Here is a 14,472-nt window from a genome sequence, read left to right as displayed (position 1 = left end):
GTCAGGCTATTAAATTCTTGCTACTCCGATGTGAGTTCCAAGTAATGCCGCCTGTAAGGCACACAAGCTTCAAGCATGGGACAAGATTTCTCAGGGCTATCCCTGCGCGCAAGGAAATTGGCTGCTGTTGTTCGAGGATGCGAATGGCAGCACAGTTCACTCTTATCGGTGCCAAGGCTGGATCGATTACATTTATTATTATGATGTGCAAGCATTTTCTCTGCCGATGCAGCGACTCTACCATTTTGCGGGAGACGATATCATCGGATTCGAAATGTAAACAGGATCATGTGACGCGTTGGAGGTTCTTCGATATCTAGGTCGGTCCCGGTTTACATCGTGCCTTTCAATTTCAATTTTCTAAAAAGCTTGACGACGTTTAACATTGTTGCAGAGCAGGATCGGAAGCATCGGCTAGAGTCGAGCATCGGTGATCTCGTTTCTTCGGGGCACAAGGCAGAAAACGTGTTGATTTGATTGTTTGTCAATTTGCAAAACGTGTTTGCAGTTGCTGCCGCCTACGAAGAGAAACGCACCGAAAGGTCCCCCAACTAGGGTATGCTGTCCTATTTTAAGCCTGAATATTTCACATTTATTTAGTGAAAAAAAATTGAATCGAAAGAATCGTCACATCATTCGAACAGTTTGAAATTACGTTTCCTACCACTCGAACTTTGCCGTGGAACGAGAAAATAGAGTCTTATTTATGCTTAGCTAGAAAAATTATGAGTTGCATCATTTTGTTAAATGTACTGGTAGAAAGTCGTCCGTTCGTATCAGGCAAACATACCCTAGATTACGATGACGACGACGACTCCGATGATGACGACTGACGGTGGAAGGGGGATTAGTTATCAAAACTGGAACAATATCTGGATAAGAAAGATGTGAGCGCGTCTCGAGGCAGTGAATGTGACATCAATTTAACCAACAACGGTGGCTTCACCATGTTGTTAATGACTCGAGTGAACTAATTGAATTAATCGAGCGCACATTGAAGGCTGGGTGGATGGGGGAAAACTCGTCTAAATCGAGAGCTACGGGGGATAATTTAGATTGAACGAGATGTGACGACTATCAGCAATCATCACATCAGATAATTGTTGGTGCAAATGTTTTAATTTTATGGGCTCAAACCAGTCCACTGCCGTTAGTCCTGATCGTCCAGGCGCTAACAATGTTCTACTATTTATATATTATTACCCATCCGTTGCACGTATGGAGAAGTATTTTAGAGTCACAGCAAAGGTATGATTGATTCGTACAAAAGGAGAATAACTGGGATATTTTTATGACGGGAACAGCGTGATTGCGAAATTTGTAACTTACCCATATCAAATACGGCATCTGAAAGAAGAAAAGAAAAATTTATCAATTAAAGATGGGATATCATCAACAGTAATTAAATGAAGGCTTGAAGAAAAAATAGAAGAATTTACGTTAGCAGCAATTTCATAGAGCCTCGCACACATATGACGCATTGGTTCGTATATCTGCTGCTTACTACTCTACTATTACTATTCATGCTAATCGACAGAATTGTCCAGAACAGTTTGAAACCGTTTTTACAATGCTCCAAACTTCTCAGCTGAGTGTGACTATTGTCAGCAACCTCTTTTTCTTCGGCAACCTTCCCATTTGAATAGCGTGTTAACCAGCTGTTCTATTATCGGCAGCTCGAAATGAGCCGCATTTTTTTTCTTTGATTTGTTTTCCGTCGATCTTGTTTTGCGTGCTGTGCACCAATGCTACCGATGCCAGGGAGGCAGCTCCCACAGCTGGACCCTACCTATCGACCCATCAACTCATGAACCGGGAACCAACGGCTTTACTTCCCTTCCGAAGGAAGGTGTGATCAGAGAAGTTATGCCTCAGAACATCCCGGCGGCGCCGACTGGGATTGAACCCAGACCTGCTGGGGTGAAAGACAATCACGCTTACCACTACACAACCGGCGCCGCTAGCCGCATTTTTAGCGCGTGTATTTAATTTGAAAAGTTTTTTAAATGTAATCAGAATGAAGCCAACTAAGGAATTGTTTAAATACATTCAGCGACCTGTTTTGGCCAGAAAATACAGTGAAATTAACGTTTAAATTTTAGTAGCCAAAAACAGCCAATGGATGCTCATTTACCCGACATCAGGGCTGGTAGCGATCCATGCTGTCAAACATAGTGATTTTAGTGCCAAGTTGAAGCAATAAGTGACCAAATAGTGACTTATAGTTATAAAAAAGAATTGACTAAAAACTGACTTAAGGTTAGAAAATTAGTCGTTCTCATTAGACTTATTCAATTAGAATCTCATAAACACTTAAATATGTACGATAGGAACCTTTAAAGCGAAAAATTCAATAGAAAGTTTATGACTAAACCTCCAAGCTTCAACTACCTGGCAAAACCAGAAAAACCGGAAGTTCTCAGGGATTTTTGTTTTTTATTATAGTCACTTTAACACTCTTGGGTTATTCGTGACTTTTCCGGGGGTGAGATTTGAACTCGTGACTTTGGCGTGAGAGGCATGGATGTTAACCACTACGCCGGGGTCGCCCACAAGGGAATCTTATCATTAATCAGGAAATTTAATAATTTTCTTACTAGAGACAAACCAGTCCAAGGCTGAAAGTCTTCTTCTTCTTCAATCAGGCTAAGGCCTTGTTGTCCTCTGCTGTCCGAAGAAGTCGTCTCCACTCTACTCGATCCATGGCCACAGTTCGCCAGCCTCGTAGTCTGCGAAGGGTCCGCAGGTCACCTTCTACTTGGTCGATCCACCTTGCCCGCTGCGCGCCTCTTCTTCTTGTTCCTGTTGAGTCGCTTTCTAGAACCATTTTCACTGGGTCGTCGTGCGGCATTCTAACGACGTGCCCAGCACACCGTAGCCGCCCAATTTTTGCAATGTGGACGATGGATGGTTCTCCCAGCAGCTGGTGCAATTCGTGGTTCATTCGCCTCCTCCACGTTCCGTCATCCATCTGCACTCCACCGTAGATGGTACGCAACACCTTCCGTTCGAAAACACCAAGGGCGCGTTGGTCCTCCACGAGCATAGTCCAGGTCTCGTGGCCGTAAATCAGCGTCTAATCAGCGTCTTGTAGACAGTCTAATCAGCGTCTTGTAGACAGTCTAATCAGCGTCTTGTAGACAGTCAACTTCGTGCGGCGGCGAATTTTATTCGACCGGAGCGTCCTCCGGAGTCCAAAGTAGGCACGATTCCCTGCCATAATGCGTCTTTGAATTTCTCTGCTGGTATCATTTTCGGCGGTCACCAGTGAGCCCAAATACACGAACTCATCGACCACCTCGATTTCGTCACCGTCAATCTGAACTCGGGGTGGGAGGCTAACATTGTCTTCCCTAGAACCTCTTGCTTTCATGTATTTTGTCTTTCATGCGTTGATGTCAAGTCCAATCCGTCTAGCTTCAGCCTTCAGTCTGATGTACGTTTCCGCCATCATCTCAAAGTTCCGTGCCATAATGTCAATGTCATCGGCGAAGCCAAGAAGCTGGATGGACTTCCTCAACATCATGCCACTCGTGTCTATCCCAGCTCTTCTGATCACACCTTCTAATGCGATGTTGAACAGCAGACACGAAAGTCCATCACCCTGCCGTAACCCTCTTCGAGATTCAAAGGGACTCGAGAGTGTCCCCGATACTCGAACAACGCACATCACTCGATCCATCGTCGCCTTGACCAATCGCGTCAGTTTATCCGGAAATCCGTACTCGTGCATAATCTGCCATAGCTGATCTCGATCGATTGTGTCGTATGCGGATTTGAAATCGATGAACAAATGATGTGTGGGCACGTTGTATTCGCGGCATTTCTGCAGAACCTGCCGAATCGCGAAAACTTCGTCCGTGGTAGCGCGGGCACCCATGAATCCCGCCTGGTATTGCCCCACGAACTCTCTTGCATATGGTGACAGACGGCGGCATAGAATTTGGGAGAGTACCTTGTAGGCGGCGCTCAGCAGTGTGATCGCGCGGTAGTTGCAGCAATCCAACTTGTCGCCCTTTTTGTAGATTGGGCATGCGACACCTTCCATCCACTCCTCCGGTAATATATCCTCCTCCCAAATCTTGGCAATTACCCAGTGCAGCGCTCTAGCCAGTGCTTCACCACCGTATTTCAATAGCTCACTTGGTAGTTGATCTACACCAGTTGCTTTGTTGTTCTTCAGCCGACCGATCTCCTCCTCAACTTCTTGAAGATCAGGGGCCGGTAGCCTGTCGTCTTCTGCGCGTGCTCCAAGGTCTGTTGCCGTGCCACCTTCGTTTTCTGCTGCTTCGCCGTTGAGGTGCTCGTCATAGTGCTGCTTCCACCTCTCAATCACCTCACACTCGTTCGTGAGAAGGTTACCGTCCAAGTCCTTGCACATATCGGCTTGCGGCACGTAGCCTTTGCGCGAACTATTTAGCTTCTCGTAGAACTTCCGTGTGTCGTTTACGCGGTACAGATTTTCCATCGCCTCGCGATCTCGGTCTTCCTGCTGACGCTTCTTCCTTCGGAAAACCGAGTTTTGTCTGTTCCGCGCTTGTCTGTATCGCTCCACATTCAATCTCGTGCGGTGTTGCAGCATTCTCGCCCGTGCTGCATTCTTCTCCTCTACTAACAGTTTGCATTCGCCGTCAAACCAGTCATTTCTTCGGTCCGGGATTGCAGTACCTAGTGCCGCTGAAGCAGTACTACCTATGGCTGAACGGATGTCCCTCCAGCCATCTTCAAGAGAAGCTGCGCCAAGCTGCTCTTCCGTGGGTAGTGCAATTTCCAGCTGCTGCGCGTATTCCTGGGCAACTCCGGTGTCCCGTAGTTGCTCAATGTTGGGTCGTGGCGTTCGACTTCGACGTGTGTTATGCACCGTCGAGAGTTTTGAGCGCATGCATACTGCAACTAGGTAGTGGTCCGAATCTATGTTCGCACTGCGGTACGTGCGGACGTTGATTATGTCGGAGAAGAATTTCCCATCGATTAGAACGTGATCGATTTGGTTTTCTGTGTGTTGGTCAGGTGATATCCAGGTGGCTTTGTGGATATCCTTGCGGGGGAAAAAGGTACTTCGAACTACCATACCCCGGGAGGCTGCAAAGTTCACGCATCGTTGGCCGTTGTCGTTCGATACGGCATGCAGGCTGTTTGGCCCGATTGCCGGTCTATACATTTCCTCCCGTCCTACCTGAGCGTTCATGTCGCCGATGACGATTTTGACGTCCCGTTGCGAACAGCCGGCGTACACCTGCTCCAGCTGCGCATAGAACGCTCTCGTCGTCGGGTCTCCCTTCGTGTGGGCAGTGCACGTTGATGATGCTGTAGTTGAAGAAACGGCCCTTAATCCTCAACTCGCGTTGATCGGCTGCCAACCAATCACGCGTTGGCGCATCTTACCCAGCTCTACAAAGCCGGTTCCCAGCTCGTTTGTGATGCCACACCTCTGGTAGAAAGTAGCCGCTCGATGCCCGCTTTTCCATACCTTTTCTCCCTTCCAGCAAAGTTCCTGCAGTGCTACGACTTCGAAGTTGCGTGGTTGAAGTTCGTCATAGATTAACCTATCGCAACCCGGGCGATTTGCAGTTCCATGTTCCGAGTTTCCAATCGTAGTCCTTATTTCGTCGCGTAGGTCTGTGCCGATTGTTCCGATCCGTATTTCTTTCTTCGGTATTTGCAACTTTGTTTTTTTTTTCAGGGCGGCTTGTTGGGCCTGCCCCAACCCCCTGTCTCGCCGGGGGACCATCGTGCACAGCTCTGTTTAGAGTCCCACGCTGGCACTAGGACGGTGATCAGCCGCTCCTAACATGGAGAACAGACGCCGTTTTGAGCCGCACCTCAACAGACGCTCAGGTTTGGTGAAGCATTTCCTCTATGACCGTACTATGGTTACCGCGCCAGTGTTCGCGTCGCACCTCTTCACTTTGCTATTGCCGGACTGGCAACATTGCCCAGGCTACGCCAACCAGCTGTGTCCATGTTTCAGCTGGTAGTCTTTTGTTATCATATGACTCGAGGAGGCGTGAAGTAGGAACTTGTGAGGACCAGGGCTAGGTATTCCGCTCCTTCCAGGTTGTCAACTCACCATTTTGTAGCCCAAAGGCTGAAAGTCTCTTTAATAAAAAAAAATGTTCTTACTAGGAATGCATTTTAAAATAAAAACATTTAATATTTCTAGTTATTTTCATTCACACATCTGGATGTAGAATGGATTAATCTTCAGTGACAAATACATTTTGTAAATTCAGAGGCTTCAAATTATTTTTTTTTTTTTGGTTCTAGAATATGCATATTTTCCACAAATTGTTATAAATTCTCAACTGAAAAGTTATAAAATTACAAGAAATTTTCAAGAATCTGGAGTCAAATTCCTTGCACAGTTTTAAGACTCATGGAATTTCATTATATTTTCTAAGGACCTCATTCCACGGGAGTTTTGGGGGAAAAAATCCATGAGAAAAACATCAACTGCAATCTGATAGTAAACTCTAAGCGAATTTTCATGAGAAATCTCCATTGAATATTGAATGGATAACTACTTGAAAGTTTCCAAAATATTCCTTAAGTTAATTAAACTGCCTTGAAGTTCTTTTGTAGTTTGAGAATCTAACCTGATGCTCGCAATACTTCTTATCGTATTTTTTTTAACTTCTCTAAACTTCCGAAAGTTTCCACCATTTTCCTAACGATCATGAATCTTCTCTAAAGTGTTCACAATTCACTGAATTTCTCGAAACTTTTTTTAAAATTTATGTAATTTCCCTGCTCTGGAATATCTCTGCTCTGAGAATATCTGTTCTTTCATGAAGTTTTTTTTTGTTTAGAACTTTATTAACAACTCAATATCTTTCTCGAAGTTCTCGAATCTTCTCTTAAGTGTTTACAGTTCTTATGAAGCTTGTTGTACTACCATGAATTTAATTGAACTGTTCTAAAAATGTTTAGGCTTGCGTGAACTTCTGGACTTATGTGAAAACTTCAATAATGTTCTTGACATCTCTAAAGTTCTCTGGAAATCTGGGAACTTCTTGAAATTTCCCGCTAATTTAGTGAAACAAATGGAACTGAACTCCCCTGAAATTCCCTTTGTTTTTGGAGCTTTACTAAACTTATTTGAGATGCTCCCGAAATGTCCATAAAAATTCCTGAAGTTCTCGGATCTTTCCTTAATTTCCCTAGACTTTTATGAAGTTCTCGAAATGTTTCTGAAGATCTCTGTACTTCTGTGAAGTTTTCGAGGTTATTCTGAATTTTTTAGGAAATTCCTTAGGCTTCCGCAGCGATGATTAATATAGTTCTAGGATTTTCACTGAAGTTATCAAGATTTGTCTGAAGTTCAAATTATCAAAACTAATTCATAACTTCTTCAATAGTCTACAATTTTCTATTGTTTTTAAAACTGCCTAAAATATTTCTCAATTTCCTTAAAAATCTCTAGACTGCCCTGCCTTAGTATTTTTTAAAAGAACCCACCATTTTGCTGGAATTGATTTGATTGCCTTTAAATTCTACAATTTTCCTTAAGTTTTATAAAGTTTATAAACGCTCACGGAACTTTGCCGTAAATGACTAATTTTCCCTGCAAGAACATTTAATATTTCTAGTTATTTTCAATCACACATTGATTTTCACTGAAGTTCTCAAGATTAGCCTGAAGTTCAAATTATCAAAACTAATTCATAACTACTTCAATAGTATAGAGTTTCCTATTGTTTTTAAAACTGCCCAAAATATTTCTCAATTTCCTTAAAAATTTCTAGACTGCCCTGCTTTAGTATTTTTTTAAAAGAACCAACCATTTTACTGCAATTGATTTGAGTGCCTTTAAATTCTACAATTTTCTTTAAGTTTTATAAAGTTCACGGAACTTTGCCGTAAAACACTAATTCTCCCTGGAAGATTTTTCTATGCTTACTTTAATTCCTCTAAATTGATCAAATGTTCCGGTACATTTTCTGATATATATTTATAATAATTCCCTGAAGCTTCTACAGTTTTCGGATCAATCATAGAATTCACGGAATATCCCATAATTCTAAGGAACTCCTTGTAAGTCACTGCAAATTTTTTTCAGTTAATGTGATTTTTCTGATGTTATCTGATCGTCCTCGAAGTTCTCGGAACTTCACTGAATATAGTGAAAAAATCTAAAATTATCTAAATTCCTTGCAAGTTCTCTGGAGTTTCTTGAAAATATCGATGCTTGCTAAAAGTTCTCGCCGTTTTTAAATTAATGGAACTTTGTTGATGTTCTCTAATCAACTTAGCTAAATTTTAGAATTTTCTTTAGATCTTGAAATTTTCATGACGTAACATCCTTGAAATACTCTCACATTATCCGGATGTTCATACAATTTTTATTGCGTTCCAGAAATTTTCTCTGAGCAAACCGAGTTTCCGGAAATTCCGGTTTCTGCCATTTCCTTGAAATGTTTTGAACTGCCCTTTAATTCTCTGATCTGTCTTGATGTTCTCGGAGCTTTTCTAAAACTCTCAACTCTAATGAAGATCTCGGTTCTGCTTTAAAATAAATGAAATTCTGGTGAACAAATTTAAGCTTCCCTGGAATTCTCTGGATTTCTGTGAAGTTCCTGAAATATTTCTGAAGTTTTCATAAATTTTCTGAAAGTCTCTGTACTGAATCTTTCGGAACATCTTATGGGTTCTAAATTTTATTTCAGCACCTGATGGAACTATGCTGAATTTGTCTAAACTCACGCTTATAGATTTTTAAACCAATTCAATAGTCTGGGCTGAACTTTCGGGGACTTCCCCTTAAGATCTCTGGAATTCCCCAAGGACCTCTGGATCTAGCTTTTCTGAGATCAATAGTACTTCATTAAAGTTTCCACATTTTTGTGAGTACGAAGCGTCAAGACTTTAAAAATGTTGATCTTATACTTTTTTTATCTAGTTCGTTTATTTTTAAGGCTCAATCGCTTTAGCTTTACGGAGCCGATAATTCATTGGTCTTTGTTTGTAACAAAATTCACTTAATTCTATGTCTAGTAGGAGTTGGGCCGAATACTCGCGGCTTACTCTAGGTTAGAGGGTTACATTGTCGAAGGATAGGAAAAGGGGAGGAGATTGGGGGTACGGTTTCGTTGTCTCATCAGAGCGATGTCGCCAGTATGAACGGTAGTGTGGTTCTAGATTCGTCTGGAGTTCGACCGGCTATGGTGACCAGTGGGCGACGATGAGACTCATCGAGACGGGGGACAAGTGATCCTTACTATTTCATTTCATTTATCGAAATCATAATTTACCCTACCTGTAATTTCTCCAAAGGTATAGAATTTATTAATCCTGGGAATAGCTTTAGAAATTGGTGTAGGTTAGGCGATCCCAGAACGCTGCCAGACACTATTAAATTGCGTCCTTGAAGTAAACCTGAAGACTAAATTTTCACCATAGTTTCAAGAATTCTGGGAATAAAGTTTAAGAAATTCTTTCGAAAGTTCTGCAAATATGTTCAAGCCTTATGAATTTCTGGAGTTTTGCAATTTGTTTTTAATATTCCAGAAATAACCAAAAAAATAGATTTATTAACACCAACTTGCCCAAATCAATCGCAAACACCATTCCAACCAGATCGGCCAACGGAATGAGTTATCCAAGAACCCGTTTCCCCGGAATAAACCGACAGAACCCAGTTCATTAGAACCACTACATCAACATCCAATGTAGCTTGTCTCCCGCCCATTCGTCGTCGCCGTCGTCATTCATCGCGAGTTGATAAAATTGAATAATCAATCAAACGAAATTTATTAGCGATTCGGGAATAATTTATGAGCGAATAAACATGTGTCACTACCCTTTCCAGCTCATTGATTGTCCGCTGTTAGTCCAGCGGCGGCGGCGACATCTACGACGCAATTGTCTGCGGCTGCAGCTGGCGTCCGTTTTATTCAGTTTTCAAATGGATTATATTCAAATTAATGGACAGCGGGACCTCAATCAGAAGGTTTGTACTTTGTCTGCTCCAGGCAGAGTCCTACTTTCGCAACGTTTGAGATCCGATCGAAAACTAAAAAAAAAGAGATGTGCGCTACTTAGTCGACCCTCTGGATCGATCTCCTCGTTGCCGCAGTAAACTTTCTTTATAGAGGAGAGGGGGGAGTTTGGTGTAATTCAGGCCGTGGTCCGCCGCGTCGCCATCTTTCATAACTTAATTGACGCTATTAATCACATTGCTCGCGAGCGCGTTAGTTAACTGCTTCCTACACACAGCAGCACGGCCCCATATGCATTTTACAAGAAATATACAGTGACGGCCAATGGAAGGTAGAACCTCGAGCGGGGAACCGACGGAATGCTACTTCAATGGACACCACTGTAGCACCTTGTTGAGCATAGTTCGTGGAAGAAAATCGTGCCTTTGCTCGATGATGGGTAGGACTCCGAGAAAGGCATGGCTTGGCGGGTTGCTGCTGTTGCCCAGTAAATGGCAGTTCGAGCGAGATGGGAGGCATAAATCTTAGTCCCTCTGCTCGGTCAAATTAGCAGTTGTTATAAAGTGAAATTGAAAATAAATCTAATAACGATTTTGCTATGCGGAAATTTGAGCGACACGAAGGTGTTTGGAAGGAGAGCGTTTAATGAGTTTCTGGTGAGTCATGAAATTCGTTGCGTTGGGTTTAGGGAATCATGCTAAATTTTGTGTTATTATTTGACCATTCTGCTAAACATTATTTAGTCTATGTTCGGTACTTTTACTAAATATCCTGGTGCATAATTGTACTACAATCCGAAGTCCAACTACGCCTACACAATTTCAGCCATTTCGCCTAGGAAACAAAATAACATACTACAACTTGGAGCGTAAGTTCAGTTAAATAACTGAACCTATATTCTTTATACTCGTTAGGAATACTCCGGAAGTTAAATGAACTGTTCATAAGCTCAATGTACTGCTCGGAAGTTCTATTAATTTCTCGGAGGTTCTATGAACTGCTGGGAGGTTCTCGGAAGTTCCATGCTCATCTCGGAAGTTGTATAAGAGTTTTGAAAGATCTATAAACTTCTCGGAAGTTCTATGCACTGCTCGGAAATTCTATTTTCATCTTGGAAGATTTATGAACCTCTCAGTAGTTTTAACAGAATCTCTGAAGTTCTATGAACATCTCGGTAGTTCTGTAAATTGCTGCGAAGTTCTATGAATATGAATGAATTTGGAGTTCTATAAACATCTCAAAAATTCTATGAAATTCTCGAAAGTCCTGTGAACTGCATAGAAGTTCTATGAATTGGTCGGAAGTTCTAGGGACATTTCGGAAGTTCTAGAGACGTTTTGGAAGTTTTATGAACACCTCGAAAGATCTATTAACTACTCGGAAGTTCTCGAAAGATCCATTCTAATCTCGGAAGTTCCATTAACATCTCGGAAGTTCTATCATAGTTTTGGACGTTCTATGCACTGTTCGGAAATACTATGTTCATCTCGGAAGTTCTATGAACATCTAGAAGTTCTGTAAACTGTTCGGAAGTTATAAAAATATCTCTGGAGTTCTACAAGCAGCTCAAAACTACTATATCTCGAAAATCCTATAAACTGCATAGAAGTTCTATGAATTGCTGCTTAGTTCTAGGGACATTTCGGAAGTTATATAAACACCTCGAAGGTTCTATTAACTGCTCGGAAGTTCTCGAAGTTCCATGCTAATCTCGGAAATTTCATGAACATCTCAGAAGTTCTATAATCTTCTCGGAAATTCTTTGTTCATCTCGGAAGTTCAAGGATTTATAAGAATCTCTGAAGTTCTATGAACATATCTAATAAGAACTGTTCGGAAGTTCTGTGATTTACTCGAAAGTTCTGTGAACTGCTCGGAAGTTCTATAAATATCTCGGGAGTTCTACAAACATCTCAAAAATTCTATGAATTTTTCGAAAGTCCTGTGAATAGAAGTTCAATGAATTGGTCGAAGGTTCTAGGTACATTTCGGAAGTTCTATGAACACCTCGAAGGTTCTATGAGAGTTTTGGAAGTTCTATGCACTGCTCGGAATTTCTATGCACTGCACGAAAATTCTATGTTTATCTCGGAAGCTCTATGAACATCTCGGAAGCTTTATGAGAATCTCTGAAGTTCTATGCACATCTAGGAAGTTCTGTGAACTGCTCCGAAGTGCTATAAATATCTCTGGAGTTCTACAAACAGCTCAAACATACTATGAATTTCTCGAAAGTCCTGTGAAGTTCTTTGAATTTCTCCTTAGTTCTAGGGACATTTCGGAAGTTCGGAAATTTCATTAACATCTCAGAACTTCTATGAGAGGCTTCGAAGTTCTATAATCTTCTCGGAAGTTCTATGCACTGCTCGGAAATTCTTTGTTCATCTCGGAAGTTCTAGGAACATCTCGGAAGATTTATAAGAATCTTTGAAGTTCTATGAACATATCTTATAAGAACTGTTCGAAAGTTCTGTTATTTGCTCGAAAGTTCTGTGAACTGTTCGGACGTTCTGTAAATATCTCGGGAGTTCTACAAACATCTAAAAAATTCTATGAATTTCTCGAAAGTCCTGTGAACTGCATAGAAGTTCTATGAATTGATCGAAGGTTCTAGGTACATTTCGGAAGTTCTATGAACACCTCGAAGGTTCTATGAGAGTTTTGCTCGGAATTTCTATGCACTGCTCGGAAATTCTATGTTTATCTCGGAAGCTCTATGAACATCTCGGAAGCTTTATGAGAATCTCTGAAGTTCTATGCACATCTAGGAAGTTCTGTGAACTGTTCGGAAGTGCTATAAATATCTCCGGAGTTCTACAAACAGCTCAAAAATACTATGAATTTCTCGGAAGTCCTGTGAACTGCACAGAAGTTCTATGAATTACTCCTTAGTTCTAGGGACATTTCGGAAGTTCTACGAACACCTCGAAGGTTCTATTAACTGGTCGGAAGTTCTCGGAAGTTCCATGCTAATCTCGGAAATTCCATGAACATCTCAGAAGTTCTATGAGAGGCTTCGAAGTTCTATAAACTTCTCGGAAGTTCTATGCAATGCTCGGAAATTCTATGTTTATCTCGGAAGTTCTATGAACATCTCGGAAGATTTATAAGAATCTCTGAAGTTCTATCAACATATCGAATAAGAACTGTCCGGAAGTTTTGTGATTTTCTCGGAAATTATGTGAACTGCTCGGAAGTTCTACAAACATATCAAAAATTCTATGAATTTCTCGAAACTCCTGTGAACTGCATAGAAGCTCTTTGAATTGGTCGGAAGTTCTAGGGACATTTCGGAAGTTCAATGAACACCTCGAAAGTTCTATTAACTGCTCGGAAGTTCTCGGAAGTTCCATGAACCTCTCGGAAGTTCTATGAGAGTTTTAGACGGTCTATAAATTTCTCGGAAGTACTATGCACTGCTCGCAAATTCTATATTCATCTCGGAAGTTCTATGTTCATCTCGGAAGTTTCATAAGAATCTCTGAAGTTCTATGAACATCTCGGATGTAAACTATTTGGAAGATCTATGAACTGCTCGATAGTTCTATAAATACCTCGAAAGTTTTACAACCATCTAGAAAAATTCTATGAATTTCTAGAAAGTCTAGTGAGCTGCATGGAAGTTCTATGAATTGGTCAGAAGTACTAGAGACATTTCGGAAGTTCTATGAAAATCTCTAAAGTTCTATTAATTGCTCGGAAGTTCTCGGAAGTTCCATACTCATCTCGGAAGATTCGTGAACCTCTCGGAAGATCTATGAGAGTTTTGGAAGTTCTAAGAACATCTCGAAAGTTTCATAAGAATCTCTGATGTTCTATGAAAATCTCGGACGTAAATTGTTTGGAAGTTCTGTGAAATGCTCGGAAGTTCTATAAATATCTCGGTAGTGCTACAAACATCTCGTAAATTCTATGATTTTCTCGAAAGTCCTGTGAGCTGCACGGAAGTTCTATGAATTGGTCGAAAGTTCTATGAACCGCTCGAAAGTGCAATGAGAGATGTGTCTTTGATAAAGACAATAATCATACGTCTCGAAAGGTCTATGAACTGCCCAGAAGTTCAATGAACAACTCAGCAGTTTTACGAACATCTCGGAAGTTCCATAAACTACTCGAAAGTTCTATGAGCATCTCGAAAGATCTATGAGCATCTTAGAAATTCTATCAACATCTCGGAAGTTCTATGAACTACTCGGAAGTTTTGCGAGCATCTCGCAACTTCATAGAACTGCTCGAAAGTTTTACAAACTGTTCAGAAGCTCTATCAACTGCTCGGAAGTTCTATGAGCATCTCGAAAGTTCTATGAACAGCTCATAAGTTCTACGAACTGTTCAGAAGCTCTATGAACTGCTCGGAAGTTCTATCAAATTCCAGGAAGTTCTATGAACTGCTTGGAAGTTCTATGAACATCTCAGAAGTTCTATGAGAGATTTGGAAGTTCTATGAAAATCTCGGAAGTCCCATAAGGTACTTGGAAGATCTATGGACTGCTCGGAAGTTCCATGCACACCTCGAAAGTTCTATGAACGTCTC

At 41.4% G+C, this 14,472-nt stretch overlaps 1 protein-coding gene across 1 annotated transcript in view; it reads right to left on the bottom strand.

Moving 5' to 3' along the window:
- Positions 1–14,472, bottom strand: part of LOC135701904 (inositol-pentakisphosphate 2-kinase-like) — a 422,782-nt gene that overhangs the window by 118,827 nt on the left and 289,483 nt on the right. Inside the window, exon 4 of the mRNA XM_065222851.1 lies at positions 1,330–1,347. The gene's annotated coding sequence lies outside the window, so the exon portion shown is untranslated. The remainder of the gene's footprint in view (positions 1–1,329; positions 1,348–14,472) is intronic.

The sequence above is a fragment of the Ochlerotatus camptorhynchus genome, unplaced genomic scaffold (assembly GCF_037179485.1).
Source record: "Ochlerotatus camptorhynchus isolate MF236.1 unplaced genomic scaffold, CSIRO-AGI_Acam_v1.1 ptg000179l, whole genome shotgun sequence".
NCBI lineage: Eukaryota > Metazoa > Arthropoda > Insecta > Diptera > Culicidae > Ochlerotatus > Ochlerotatus camptorhynchus.
This window is presented reverse-complemented; position numbering and strand designations above follow the sequence as displayed.